Below are 15,182 nucleotides of genomic sequence, written 5' to 3'. Positions count from 1 at the left end.
AAAAACCTCAGGAGAATAACATACTCATAGTACTCACATAGTGTTTGCATGGAATTAGAAACCAGGAACATCCAAGAGAAAAACTGTCACTGATGTTTTTCTAACAGTGGAAAAAGGACATACATTCTGTTCTATGCAAAGGTGTGCTATATCTGCAAGGTATTTCTCATGAGACCCTCCAACTCCATTAGGATCTGATTTTAGGTTACCAAAATGCCCCTGTTTAATTTGGCTTCAGGAACCTTGCTATCAGGAAAGGAATGACCTGTCTGATAGAAACAAGTATTATGTCTCTATGTAGGTCTCTCTCCCATCACTGATCCATGATTGAACTGCCGTGTAGTTCATCAAGAAGTCTTTTGTAGATTGGGGAGTGTGAAATTAACACCCTTGGGTAAGATGATAAAAATTAGGCTTGGAACCCATAAGCCAAGTTGCAGAATCAGGACCCACGTCAACACCACCAAGGCAGATACCCTCAAAATCTCAGCCAGAGCAGCCATCCAACAAGCTCCCACCCCGACTACCACTCTAAACTGCAAGCATTAATGTGGGACTCTCCAAAATGCAGAGTCATAAAGGACTGCGAAGACAGGTGAGCTGGTAGTAGAGCCCAAGTACACCAGACATTAAATTTGTTCCTTCTTTTGTCTCCACTACATTTCAATTCAGCCTTCCTCTTTCATATTTTCTCTGGCATATTTCATTCCACTTCTTCTACCTCCTCCAGAGATTTTCCGGATAACCCACCCAAACTGATCATTCCTTTTCTGAACTCCATTTGTACTTAGTGGTATTATACACTTATTGTTCCATTAGTCTCCTACTGTTGTTAATCATAACAACAGTAGTAGTAATAATAATACTAATGGAAGCAACTATTCTTTATTGAGTGCTTTACTATGCACCTGGCACTATATTCAGCATCTTTCATGTATTATTTCATATATTCCTCATAGCAAACTTATGAAGTAAGTACTATTCCCCCACCCTCCCCTCCCCTATTTGCATATGAGGAAACCAAACTCAGGAAAGATAGAGTAACTTGCCTAAGGTCATACAAGCACTAAGTTAAGTGAAAGCCAGGACTTGAACCCAGAACTGATTCAAAAGATCTTGTTTGTAGCCAATACAACCTTTTGCCTTCACCCTCAAATGATAATTTACCTTTTGAGGAGTCTCCTCTGTCTCCACTCCCTACAGTGCCTAAAACAGTGTCAGACACATGAGTTTCCCAGGAAACATGTGCAAGCATGACTCTGTTCCCTGGCCAGAGACCAGCCCAGGACACAAGCTAGAAGAGAAAGGAAGTGGGCAGTGGGTACAGAGAGGCTTGATCTTTCAGGGAGCCACATGAGTCCCCCTCCTCTGACCCATTTATGAGAGGATCAAGCTGCTGCCTTGACCTCAACCCCAGAAAAAGATTTAGAAAAAATATTTAGAATAGCATGACCTGGTTGTCTTAAAACTCTTCCAGACAGCTCTGAAGGAACAGAACCTAGGCCAACCCATGGGAGAGACGAATGGTATCCAGTTCCCTGCAGAAAAAGGACCAACTATGTCAGGTCACAGCCGTGTGGGTCAGCAAATGTTTGCAGAGCTCTGCCACTGAGAAGCTATGTGACTACAGTCAAGGATTTGTGGGGGAGTAGGGGGTAGGTGGGATAGGAGTATTTTTAAATAAGGGAGTTTCTAACTTTCAGCAGGCCATTTTGTTAGATGAAAATTCTGGTGGAAAAGAAGAAAACTGCTGGGAAGAATAAAGGTTGAAGATTATATTTTTGCTTCTAATCACCCACCCTCACCTCCGTATTTGAAAACTGAGGAAGGGGACTCTATCAACCACTATTTTGGAAGTGATGTATGTAAACTCTGTTTTTTCCCTTCACAACACTCATCACCATTTCTCATTTCCTAGTAGTGTGTTTTGTTAAATGTCAATCTTCCCTACTAGACTGTAAGCTCTTGAAGGGCAGTGGCTTAATGCTGGTCCCTTATTGAAGATCCAGAAGCTAACGAAGTGTCTAGAATATACAAGATGCTCATCAGATACTTATTTAATGAATTAATGAAACAAACAGATGTCTTTATGGTATATGACAGACTTGGTTACCTAATCAAAAGCACTTTAAAATAGTCAAGCCTAGTTTATGCATAGAATGTCTCTCAAGATTTCCAAGAAACTGATAATAGTGGTTTGTTTCTGGAGAGAAGAAATAGTGTAGTAGGAGTCAGGGGTTGGAGGGAATCATACATGCTATTCTATTCCTTTCAAATTGTTTGAGTTTTAAAACAACGACCAATCAAACATAAAATCTGAAGGAAAAACATGCTTACAGTGGTTATCTCTAGGAGATAGACTTCTAGGGGACTTTTGTTTATTATGTGTCATATACCTATAATGTTTCAGGTTTGAGTCATAAGTGTGTGTTGCTTTTATGATAGAAAAAAAAAACACGATAAAAGTGGAATTTCACAAAGAATTAAAATATGTTCCCTAACTCTGCTAACCACCTAGAGTATAAGAATGGAATCAGCTAGAAGCTGGGTTCAAAAATCCAAAAAGCTCTGTCCAGACTGTACTAGGGAAAGTGAAACTGCTGTTCCTCCCCACAGATAAGCTCTTTCTTCAAGCAACTGGATTTATTTTAATCCCTCAGACTGCTTCAAGCCACTATTACAGCCCAGACATCAACTCAGCTAGATAACTGGAGACTTTTGAAGAGAAGGTGTCTGTCTTTTGTATGTGACAGTAATGACAGGGCAGTGGCAGTGGGCCTCTTTAACTCTTCAAGCTTTTCTGGTCCCATCTTCCAGGCAGGAAAAACTAAGGTACAGAAAAGTTGATCACATTTATCTCACCTGTCTCAATCAGCCCAGAATCCAGCTGTTTGCTGCTAAAAGTTAATGATTTTAAATGCCGAACACACATTAGAATAACCTAGGCAGTTTATTCAAAATAAAATACTAATACCTGGGGCCCATTCCTCAAGATCCTGATTCAACTTGTTGAGCCTGGGGCTTGGGCAATAATATTTTAGAGTGTCCCAGGCAATTTCAGTGTACAGTCAGGTTCGAAAACCACACTTCTACCTACTGCTGAATACCCCCGGTATCCTTAGAGAAAGAATGCTCAGTCCCTATTTTTAGGGACTCTTCTTTAAGCAGTATATTTCCCTCAAAAAAAGGCAGGCCAAAGAAGTCTGTAACCAAGACAACAAGCTGGGAGCATAGAGAGATAGGACTCTGCAATTTGAAACCAATGGAAGCAGAAGAGAAAAAGTAGAGGTCTAAAAGCAGACACGGAAAAATGGACAGAAAATTAGAGAATGAAGGTATGGTATCTGAGAGAGCATCTGGATGTCAGCATATCGCACTCCTAGCTCCACCTTCCAAACTGGGCACCTTGACACAGATGCCCTAAAGATGGAAAGCAACCCTGAATTAGCAAATTAAATCCTTAAAAAACACATTTTTCCTAATTTAACATCTAGGGTAAAAAAATGGGAATGTCTGCTCTTGCAGAGGTTACAAACCAGTTTTCCCCCCAAGCCTTCTCGCTTTCCACCTCTACCTGACTGTATGTATAACAAAGCAGAATGACAACGAAACATTAAATCTGGATGTACTTGGATTTTTAGAAAGTGCTCTTCTTCCTTATGTGCTCTGACCCTGGAGTTCAAGTTCTGTTCCCAACCAGGGAAGCACTGAAGTGGATGAAAGGGCTGAGGACGCTGAAAATTGAAGGTCATGGACTTGGCCTTTTGTCCTTTTTCTCAGGCAGGGGCTATTCTGGAAAGCAGACATCAAAAGGAAAATTCAGCCTGTGATGAGCTAACATGGAACAAAAGGTGATGAGGCATTAATGGAAAAAGAAAGAAGAAAGAAAAGAGAAAAATGGGCCTTTCTGTACCAAAAGGGGCTCTTTTCTGAAAACTGCTTCAAATTACATTTTACACATTTGGTTCACTCCAGAAAGCTTTGCATTGTACCTAGAAGCAAAATACTTTTGCCACACCTTATGAGGAGAAATTAAGGCAGATGCAAATGGCCCAGAATTTGGTGGTTTGGTAGTCACAAGGGGGAGTGGGAAGGAAATACATGACTTTAAGAATAGCCCTCTAGGCTCATTCTATTTCCCTCAGTCCAAACAGACAGCTGAGAATTTATTCACAGTGACATTAAAGAAGGAGCATACAAGCAAAACTGCGTTGGAGCCAACTACTGGCAGTTTGAGGGAATACAAAGCCATACATTACCTTTTCTTAAAGGAACTCAACGAATGGTGATTTCCCTGGCCCACCAGTCTCTGAGGATTTTGAGTAGCCTAGGAGAAGGATACTTGGCTCTCCTAAGCCTTTGAGGTTGGCTTTTGGGCTTATAATATTTTTAATTAGCCACCTGCTTTTTCCTTCACCACAGGGAGAAAAAAACAGCCTGATATAGGACTCCTGGAGTGTGTTCTACTGGAAGACAGGTGAAATAATGAGCTATGCTTTCCTCTCCAGCCAGCCACATATTTTCCACAAGAATCCAACTTTGGGTCACAGGCTTACACCTGCAAAAGCACTGCTTTCCCTTCCTCTCCAGGGGCCTACAAATCATCCTTTCTCCTAGATGCCTTTGAACTTTATTAGGTGACCCATTATGCTGTGTCCTTTAATTCAGTCTTATGGTAGACTCTATTCTGAGCAGAAGAAACCCACAGGAGCCAAAACAAGAAGTGCAAATAACATTAAGCAGGTATTTAAGGTAACGTAATTTTTAATAGCTAAGGCGGGGCCCCAAACCAAATGGCCTAAAGGCTCCTCCCAGCTCTGTAGGAACTACATAAAACTAATAATAATAATAACAATGTCACTTATCAAACTACATGCTTGCCAATTAAATGTTTGATGGTATAAAAGAATCACACCAGCAAAGTGACTTCAGCAAATCGCATAATCAAGAAATATCCACTGAACATTCAATCATGTTCTACACTCTCTACAGATGTGGAATCTTAGAATAATGAAAAGCTATGTTAAATCTCAATTCTGTAAACAGTGCCTTGGGTAAGCTATACTCCCTTAGCTCTCCTGCAGGCCCAGCATTAATGAACTAAACCTAAATTATAATATGTACTTTAAACATTACTTTGCCCTTCTGTTTTTCCCAATCCATCACCAGTAGTGACCCAGGTCAAGTGATTTGAGACTTCCTCAAATATCCACAGAAGGATAAGCTGTTTCAATGCATGCAGACTTTATTTATTTAATGTATATCTCTGGAATAAAATACATGGCCTGAGAGTCAGAAGCCTAGGTTCTAATCCCAGAACATCTGATAACTAAAGTATGGACTTAGGCAAAAACAAATACAAAAACAAAAACAAAAACAAAAAAAACCTTGCCCTCTCTAAATCTTGGAGCCCACATCTATAAAAAAGGGTTGAACCAGATTGGTGCTTTTCAGCATGGTTTAGCACCCCCAGAGGTATGTCTCATCAGTGAGAGGTGACACAAGTGATTTATAATGAATAACAAAGTACTGAAGTTTACAAATTACCTGCATATATATTCATTTGTATATTATCTCACTGACAATCCACTTCCTCACTTGCATTCCTTTGTGCTTTCTTGAGTCAGAGAGCAAAATTATCTTCTTATTGATGCAACCCTCAGCTTAGTCTATTGAGGATGCGAAGACCATCCATTGTGTGTATAGCAGCTACGACAAGGTTGAGAATCCTTGGACTAAATCATTCATTCACTTTCCATACAGTTATTAAGAACCTACTACACACCAGACACTATGCGAAGTGCTGGGGATATCACAGCGAGTAACACAAACATGGCCTTTGCTTTTGTGGAGCACTCAGTCTGACGGGAATGAAAATTACATAAAACATGCAAATCTCACTATAATAAAAACTATGATCAGAGTTTTGAGAGCCTGTAACAGAGCCAGCAAGTGGACAGCAGGCAGGGGGCAAGAGATTCCTCACAAGAGAAGAGCATGGGTAAAGACTTCAATGGCCCAGAGGTTATAAAGACATGTTCAGGAAACTCAAAGTAGCTCCTTTTGCCTGGATAATGTGGAGTGCCCAGGGAAACATGGTAAGAAATTATGCTGAAGAGCTGTACAGAAGCAAGATCACTAAGCAAGGCCTAAGAAGTCATGTGAAAGAGTTTGAATTGTCCCCTCCAACAATAAATCTCTATAATTCTACTCAGAGAGTAAAACTGGGATGTGTGCCGAGGATCACAAGTCTGAAACCCTCCCTCCCCCATAAATACACTATTAGGAATGCTGTCAGGGGCTAAGAGACTATAGTTTCATTCCACTTCAGATTCAATAGACTTTTGCCAGCTGGTCTGGGAACCTGATTCCCAAGAATATTGTGTCCATGGGAAAATTCAATCTGAATTCTAAACAGACTTCCAAAGAAACATTTGGAACAAAACCCATTCAACAGTTGTTGGGGAATGCCTGGCAAGCAACGAAATACAACAGGACCTCGCTTTATTCCATAGAGCCAGTGTTTGAAAAATAGACTGAACACTATAACCACTGTCTTAAACACAATATTCTCATTTTGATTAGTAGGGTTATATTTACATACCACAATTGAGCGGCATCATGTAGTGCCTATTTATATACTTAAATTACCATAAAACCCCAAATATGTTGGAGATGACTGAATATTTTCACTCTAAATAAAGACAATGCAGAAATGAAGAAGAGGGTGGTCTCTTTAGAAAGAAACATGGATGCAAACCAAGTCTGTAACTAACACACAATCTTCCTGTGTCCATGCCCAAACAACTCTCAATTACCCAGGCAGTAATTCAACGAATATTTAAATGTTAAATGTCATCTACTTTTGCATGGTGGGATCTCCATTTTTCTTCACTTTCCTTTCAATAGAGAATTCCTATCTATTTGCACTCAGAAAAACACCATCTGACACCTGGAATGTCCCAACTTCCTCACCCACTCACTAACAGTGAGGGAAATAGAAGTGTTGGTAATTTCCCAGAAACACCCTTCAAATCTCATCAGGTAGTCATTATGGAGCAGTCATTGTCAAAGTTGAGTGTGTATAAATATCACCTGGGGAGGGGTGGATTAAAATTCGCGTTCCCAGGTCAATTCCCCTCCCCCATAATCAGACTCCATAGGTCTGAGCTAGGGCCCAGGAATCAGCATTTTAAATAAGTAACCAAGATGACTCTGATGTGAGTGGCTCAAGAACCAAACTTTGAGGAGGTTCCAGTCAAGATGGCGGAGCAGCCAAAGAGAATCTGTCAAACAGCTGCTACCCACACACCATACGGAAAATAAAACAGCCTTTGTTTTAGCCTTTAAAAAAACAGAATCAAACTTTGAGAAATCCCACTGTACATATTTTAGCTAGCCGAGTCCCAAATCCTGACCTGAGAATAATAATTGCCAATCAGAAAGCTGGGTGGCTCTGATATGTGAACACTGACAGACGGTAAAACAGATGAGAGAGAAAAACACAGCATCCTAGTTAACTTGCCCCCAACTACATTTTAGTTTTAAAAAATTCCACATTTTTACTTTAATCAGGCAGATGGCATTGCCTTTCCAGCAATCTCCTACTGACACCAGAAAAGGAACTCAAATGGGTCCATTTAGAAAGAAGGTATAAAGGTGGGAGAAGAAACATTGTAATTTGCTCAGCCCTGCCCCAACTTTTTTCAGCCTCCTTACCTTTCCTGCTAGTTGGTTTCCATTTCTGGAACTCAGTGCTGCTGTGGCAGGGAAGAGAGGCCAAGGTGGGGTAGTCTTCTATTATTCACATTAATGCTTTCTTCTATTGCGTGAATAATCAAGAGTTGACTGGAAAGGGGAATAAATGAAAGGCAAATATTCTACTGAGAGGTTAAATAGGATAAAGACAGCCCCCTGTTGGTTGAGAGCTGTGAGGTGATAAATGAACAGTCAGGATCCCTGCCTCTTTTCATTCTCACTGTTTGCCAGGAACACAGATTTAAAGTCCATAACGTCAGCACTGAGCTTGAGAGAAATAATCAGGTATCTGTGTTTTTCCACTGTTCCTAATTCAGCACTTACTGTTGTCAATTCAGCCCAAAAGTCTAAAATTGTAAAGGTAGGGGCTAGATCTTGTCTGAGAATTTATTTTATTGTCATAACATTTAATAAGAGATCTACCCTCTTAACAAAAGATTAAGTAAACAATACAGTATTGTTAACTATAGCACAATATTGTACGGCAGATCTCTAGAACTTGTTTATCTTGTACAATTGAAACTTTTATGCCCATTGATTAGCAGTTTGCCAATCCCTGATAACCCATCTCTCCCGGCCCCTAGTAACTGCCATTCTACATTCTGAGTTTGACTATAAAAATACCTCTTATCAGTAGAATCATGCAGTATTTGTCCTCTGTAACTGGCTTATTTCACTTAGCATATGTCAAGGTCCATCTATGTCATAGCATATGGCAGAATTTCCTCCTTTTTAAAGTTGAATAATATTCTCTTGTATGTATATATGTTTTCTTTATCCATTCATCCATCGATGAACACTTAGGTTGTTTCTACATCTATGGTGAAGTGCTGCAATGAATATCGGAGTGCCAATATCTAATCAAGACCCTGATTTCAATTCTTTTGGATAAATACCCAGAAGCGGAATTGCTGGATAATACAGTAGTTCTGTTTTTAACTTTTTGAGGAGTCTCCAAACTGTTCTCCACAGCAGCTTCAAGTATTCCCATCAAGTATACCAGAGTTCCAATTTCTTTACATCCTCACCAACAGGTTTTTTTTTTTTTTATTGCAAGAAAACAGAGTCCTACTCAAGCTGGCTCAAGAAAAGGGAGGTCTGTGGTAAGAAAACAGGTATATCATGAGAATCTTAGCGCAGGATAAAGCTCGCCCTCAGGAGAACTGGAAGGTCATTTTGAGTTTAAGGTGGGTATGGGGAATAGCTCATCTCTCTCAGGGCATGTCTGTTCCTCTCTTACTAGCTTCCTCTGTTTATTCAAGGTTTCTGTCTCCTCATAACAGCAGTTTAGACATGGCCTGACATGACTGCTCCTCTCCCCATCATCTTTTGGCTCTTGTCCCTGTCGCTAACAGCCTTATTCTCTCACCTTCTCAATTCTAATTTCCTAGGAGAGGAATACAAATGACACAGCTCATCTTAAGCCCACAGTACTGGCCAGGTGATAGATGTTATGTTTTGAGGACAGGTGGCCACTTTCATCCAATCAACCCAAGCCATGAAGGCAAGGTCTCTGGCATAGTTCATGGCTCTTACCTCCTAGCATAACTGGTAGGGAGTGGTTTGCCTTCGAAGGAGATGTGGACCAGAAGGCATAGTAAAATATATGTATAGGACTGATGCTTAGCATGTAATTTGAAAGATAATGACATGTCCACTCATGAGCTTCAAACATCCATACTCTTATTTTCTTAATTAAGAAAAAAGATAGCATCTGACCCCAACAAAAACCTCTAGCCCTCCACTCCTACTAAACTAACTTCTTTAACCTGGTAAAAGAATGCAAATATGTTGTATTACAGGGGAAGACACCATAGTGCCAACTCCCTGAGATAAAAAAGAAAGGAGAGGAGAGCAGGAGATAGACAAATCCTGATAAACTGACAGCACTGGCCTTTAGCTCATCTCTTAGAAGGCAGTCAGTTTGCTTTACACCCTATGATCATCTTATCTTCAAAATTTCTTCAAGTGTCATGTGAGGTCAGTGTTCAATGTTAACTAGAACAAGACAAGCAACATCACAAACCTACAGATGGCAATTGAGAGCTTATCATTCTTGGATTATTTTATTCTGTGGAGCGATACATGCAGGAGAGTAAAGAATGCTACTTTGGCAGCCTCTTCATAATGACTGTCAGATACCTGTACTTCTTCTCAACTAAATCTTCCCCTACACAATCTATCTTTCCCCATCAATTCCCAGTTGCAACAACAATAAATGCTACCCCTGACAAAATCGATAGGTTTGCTAGTGACAAGTGCCTGGACAGAGGAGAAAACAAAGAAAAAACACTGACAACCATTGAGAACCTGGTGGTGGCAATCTCACAAAGTGAGTAACAGATGAAGAGAAATTAAAAGGTTGCACTGCCTTGTAAAGAATGTTTCTCAAACTCAGAGCAGGGCCTACTGGAGTTGAAGAGAGCCCAAACAGGGTTTCAAAGACCAGAACTGCAAAGCCCTAAAGAAATGTGAAAGATTTTGACATTATCTCACAATTATCCCTGAGTAGCTTAGTTTAAGACTTTTCGTGTAACTCTTAACATTAATTGATTTTTATTTTATCATTCCAGGTAAGTAAGTTATGGTAGCTCTGGAGAGGGGAGAGGACAGAATGGTGCTGTTTTGGTGCCCAACAGTTGGTTATCACCCTTTTTGTCCCAGGTGCCACCTATCATCCCTTCTTCAAAACAGCCCTTCAAAATCTTCCTGCACAGAAATGATATTATGTAGCTGTTAAAAGGAACGAAGTAGTGCTATATGCATTGGCATCCAACTACACTGTCAAACAAAAACAAAATCAGGCTATAAGGAATCATCCCATTTTTGTAAAAATTATGTAAAGAAAAAGATCTGAAAGAATAAATGCTAGCTGTTAATAATGATTATCTCTGGTAGGTGGGATTACGGGAGATTTTCACTTTCTATTTTTGCCACTTCTGACTTGCTTCAATTTTTCTTCCAAAAAATGTGTTGTCTTTGCAATCAAGAAAATGATATTTTTAACCTCCTATAGTTTATCAATAGGTGGTACCATCACAGCTTTGGTTTTCACTTCCCATTTGTATAGGTTTTAAAGAGGCAGGAGGGAAGAAATTAACAAATAAGGGTCTCTGGGATTAAAAGAAAATCGTTAACTCTGTAGTTGGCACTCAGGAAGTAAATCCCATGGATGGGACAGAAGGCAGTGTGGTAGAGGTCAAAGGTAGGGGCTCTGGAGTCCAGGTTCAAGTCTCAGACTACTACTTACTTGTTTTGTTTCCTCCTCTATTTACTGATATGTACGAAACACCTGGGACATGTCTAGCAGATGATGTGTTCAACAAAAGGTACCTATTCTTACTTTCAATGGAGAAGCCAAAGTGCTGCAATTAAAAATCATTTTCATTTACTTTTAGTTATAATGTCTCCAATTTACTTTCATCAGAAACACTTTGATACATGTGTGTGCATTAGTTTTATTCTCCACTGTAGGGCAGTTAGTTAACATTCAGTATGTGCTGGAAGAAGCCCAAAGCACTGGCCAGCAAGAGTTGATTGTGCTCATCCCTCTCCAACTCTTTTTGTTACTTTAGTGAGGACAGATTGATAGATTGAAATGTGCCATGGGAAATGACAAATGTTATAAAGCAGTGCTTTAAACATTTACCGGCATACCACTATTAACATCTGAAGGACCCTAATTGAGAATATACACACCAGGGATGATTAATTAGCAACCGAAATCTCTAATCAAAGCCCACAATCAAGAACTCAATAACAAAAAGACAAACAATCTAGTTTTTCAAAAAAGAGCAAAGAACATGAACAGATATTTCTCTAAAGAAGATATGAAAATGGCCAATGAGGACATAAAAAGGTGCTCAACATTATTAGCCATCAGAGAAATGCAAAACAAAACCACAATGAGATACCATTTCACATCTACTAGGAAGGCTACAATTTCAAAAATGGAAAATAAGTACTGGAGAAGACGTGGGGAAATTAGAACCCTTTTACATTACTGGTGGGAATATAAAATAGCTCAGCTGCTGTGAAAAAAGTTTGGTGGTTTGGTGGTTTCTCCAATATTTAAACATATAACTATCATATGACATGGCAATTCTACTCCTAAGTATATACCCCCAAAGAACTGGAAACAGAGATTCAAAGAGATATTTTACTTGTAAGCCAATGTTCCTCGCAGTATTATTCACAATAGCCAAAGGGAATCAATCCAAATGTCCATGGACAGATGACTGGATAAATGAAATCTGGTATATTGTCATAAAAAAAATAAAGTACTGATACATGCTACTACATGTATGAACCTTGAAAACATCATGCTAAGTAAAATAAGCCAGACACAAAAGGACAAATATTGTTATGCTTCCACTTATATGAGGTACTTAGAGATGCAGATTCATAGAAATAGAAAGTAGAACAGCGGTTACCAGGGGTTAGGAGAGGGGGAAATAGGGAGTTATTGCTTAATGCTTAATGGATACAGAATTTCTGTTTGGGGTAATAAAGTTTTGGAAGTAGATAGTGGTGACGGTTGCAGAACATTGTGAATATAATTAGTGCCACTGAATCGTACACTTAAAAATGGTTAAAATGGCAAATTTTGTTATATATATTTGACAATTTTAAAAATTAATAATGTAACATACCAAAAACCAATGAATTATATACTTTAAATGAGTGAATTGTATGGTATGAATTATATCTCAATAAAGTTGTCTGGGTCTCTTTTAAAAAGCCCACAAGCAAGTTGTGGGGCAATTATTTTGTGGGAGTGAGGTGACTGAAGCACTATTTTGATTATGGTGTATATACTTGTCAAAACTCGGAACTGAATCCTAAAAAAGGTGAATTTTACTATATCTAAGATATACTTTAATTTTTAATGGAAAAAAAACACACTCAAATGATTTGTTAATTTTTATTAGAACAATGAATACTATAAATATTTCATTGGGGAATTTCTTGGTGTTCAAGATACATGAATCAGTTAGCAATATTATTCAGGTACCCTCATCCATGCATGAATAAGACTGGTTGGCCCAAAGCCCTTCACCCCTTTGGAATGACACCTTAGGCTAGCAAATCAAACAAACCTTATGTTCAGACTCTTAATGGAAGATTCAGATGTGCCCTTTGATTGGAAGGTAAGCTGAATCATACCACTAGAATGTTGTCACATCTACCTCCAGTGAATCTTTCACACAAGATAGTGAATGGAAAGAATAAGGGATGGATTATCTCTGGGTATACAGATCAGGCTGTATTTTGTGCCTGATTATTACTAAATGTGTGGTAGAACTTAATCTGAACTGTTTTCACTGCAATATACAGGTTGTGAGGAGGAAACCTGTAGCCCTCACCTACCTCTAACTACTGAAGATCAATGACACCCACCAAAATAGAATCTAATAACTGTAGACAACCAAAGTGGCTTATTAGATCAATTTGCAACAAATATTTTTGGGACTTCTATACAAACAGAAGTGTGTCTGATCTGAGAATTCACTTTAAGTAAAATCAAAACCAAAGAAACAAACAAACAAACAAAATCTACTTTCCCATTCTGGCTGTATGGCTAGCAGAGATGAGGAGATGTGAGTCGTTTGTGTTTGTTACTTATATACAAGGTACAGTAGTTCCCCCCTTTTTTATGAGGGATACATTTCAAGAATCCCCAGTGAATGTCTGAAAACCCCAGATAGTACCAAACCCTTTATATACTAAGTTGTTTTTCCTATACATACATACCTATGATAAAGTTTAACTTATAAAGTAGGCACAGTAAGAGATTAACAACTTCAATAATAAAATAGAACAATTATAACAATAAACTGTAATAAAAGTTATGTGAATACGGTCTCTCTCTCTCTTGGAATATTTTGTACTGTACTCACCCTTCTTCTTGTGATCTGAGATATTCCTACATGATGAGATGAAATGAGATGAATGACACAGTCATTGTGATGTAGTGTTAGGCTACTATAAGGGTTACCTGAAAATAAGCACTATGGTACCGCAACAGTCGATCTGATAACCGAGACAGCTACTAAGTGACTAATGAGTGGGTAGTGTATACTGTGTGGATATGCTGGATAAAGGGATGATTCAAGTCCTGGGCAGGACAGAGTGGGATGGCATGAGATTTCATCACACTACTCAGAATGGCATGTGATTTAAAACTTATCATTTATTTCTAGAACTTTCCATTTAATATGTTTAAACCAAGGTTAATCACACCTAACTGAAACCATGGAAAGAAAAACCACAGATAAGGGAAGACTACTGTAATACTATTAAATGGATTTTGTTTCACAGAAATTATTTCCCATTTAATATGTTGCTCGTCAAGGGATTTTATCCAAAGGGTCAGAGTCAAACTTCACAATACGGATCCAGGAAAAAATAATAACATTTAACAGTGGCATCTCTTCAAATTGAGCTAAACGTTAGGACCCATATATCAAGTTTCAGGTGTGTCCTCTAGCCTCAGAGGCCAAGTTGTTAGTGGTCACTAAACCTCGGAACTTGAGCCCAAGCAGTAGGTAACCTCAGAGGGTGGGTGAGCATAGGGGAAAGGAGGTTCAGTGAAACAGGTGATGGCAAAGGCCAGCAGAAGGAAGTAAGCAAAGAGTTCGTTCGGTTTTATTTTTTTAATTTTCTTTGGCTTTATTGAAATATAACAATTAGTTGCTTGTATCTATATTGTACAAGACAATGAGTTCTTTCTCCACTATAGTTGGCATACAGTAATATACCAGTTTCAGTTCTATAGCAGTGATCAGAGATCCACATAAGTCGCAAAGTGATCACCCCACTAAATGTAGTACCCATCTTCCCCTTAGATATTTATTACAACATTGTTAACTATTTTACTTACGCCACAATTCATATCTCATGACTATTTTGTAACTATCCATTTGTACTTCTTAATCCCTTTGCCCTTTTTCCCCGAACGCCCCTCCCATCTAGTAGCCCTCAAAATATTCTCTGTATATATGACTTTGTTTCTGTTTTTGTTGTTATTGTTTATTTTGTTCTTTACATTTTGCATGTAGTGAAATCATATGGTATTTGTCTTTTTCTAGCTGGCTTACGTCATTCAGTATAATACTCTCTAGGTCCGTGAAGGCAATATCTTTTTCCATCCCCTTCCTTTTAGTCTGTGGGTGTCTTTTAATCTGAAGTGAGTCTTTTGTAGGCAGCATATGTAGGGGTCTTATTTTCTTATCCATTCAGCCACTGATCTTTTGGTTGCAGCACTTAATTCTTTTCCATTTGAGGTATTTGTTGATAGGAATGTAGTTACTACCATTCTTTATTCGTGTTTTTGAAACATGGTTTTTCTTCTTAAAGAAGTCTCTCCAACATTTCCTATAATACTGGCTTGGTGTTGATAAATTCTTTTTGCCTATTCTTGC

At 38.8% G+C, this 15,182-nt stretch overlaps 1 protein-coding gene across 5 annotated transcripts in view; it reads right to left on the bottom strand.

Moving 5' to 3' along the window:
• The window catches only part of TMEM164 (transmembrane protein 164), a 182,634-nt gene that overhangs the window by 131,930 nt on the left and 35,522 nt on the right, over positions 1-15,182 (bottom strand). Inside the window, exon 1 of one of the 5 annotated variants that reach the window (XM_025050556.1) lies at positions 7,720-7,807. The exons of the other annotated variants lie outside the window; for them this stretch is intronic. The gene's annotated coding sequence lies outside the window, so the exon portion shown is untranslated. Of the gene's footprint in view, positions 1-7,719; positions 7,808-15,182 lie in introns of those variants that run through there. 5 annotated transcript variants of the gene reach the window in all.

This window comes from Pteropus alecto, unplaced genomic scaffold (genome assembly GCF_000325575.1).
Source record: "Pteropus alecto unplaced genomic scaffold, ASM32557v1 scaffold107, whole genome shotgun sequence".
NCBI lineage: Eukaryota > Metazoa > Chordata > Mammalia > Chiroptera > Pteropodidae > Pteropus > Pteropus alecto.
The sequence above is the reverse complement of the archived record's forward strand: the minus strand, read 5'-3'. Positions and strand labels throughout refer to the sequence as shown.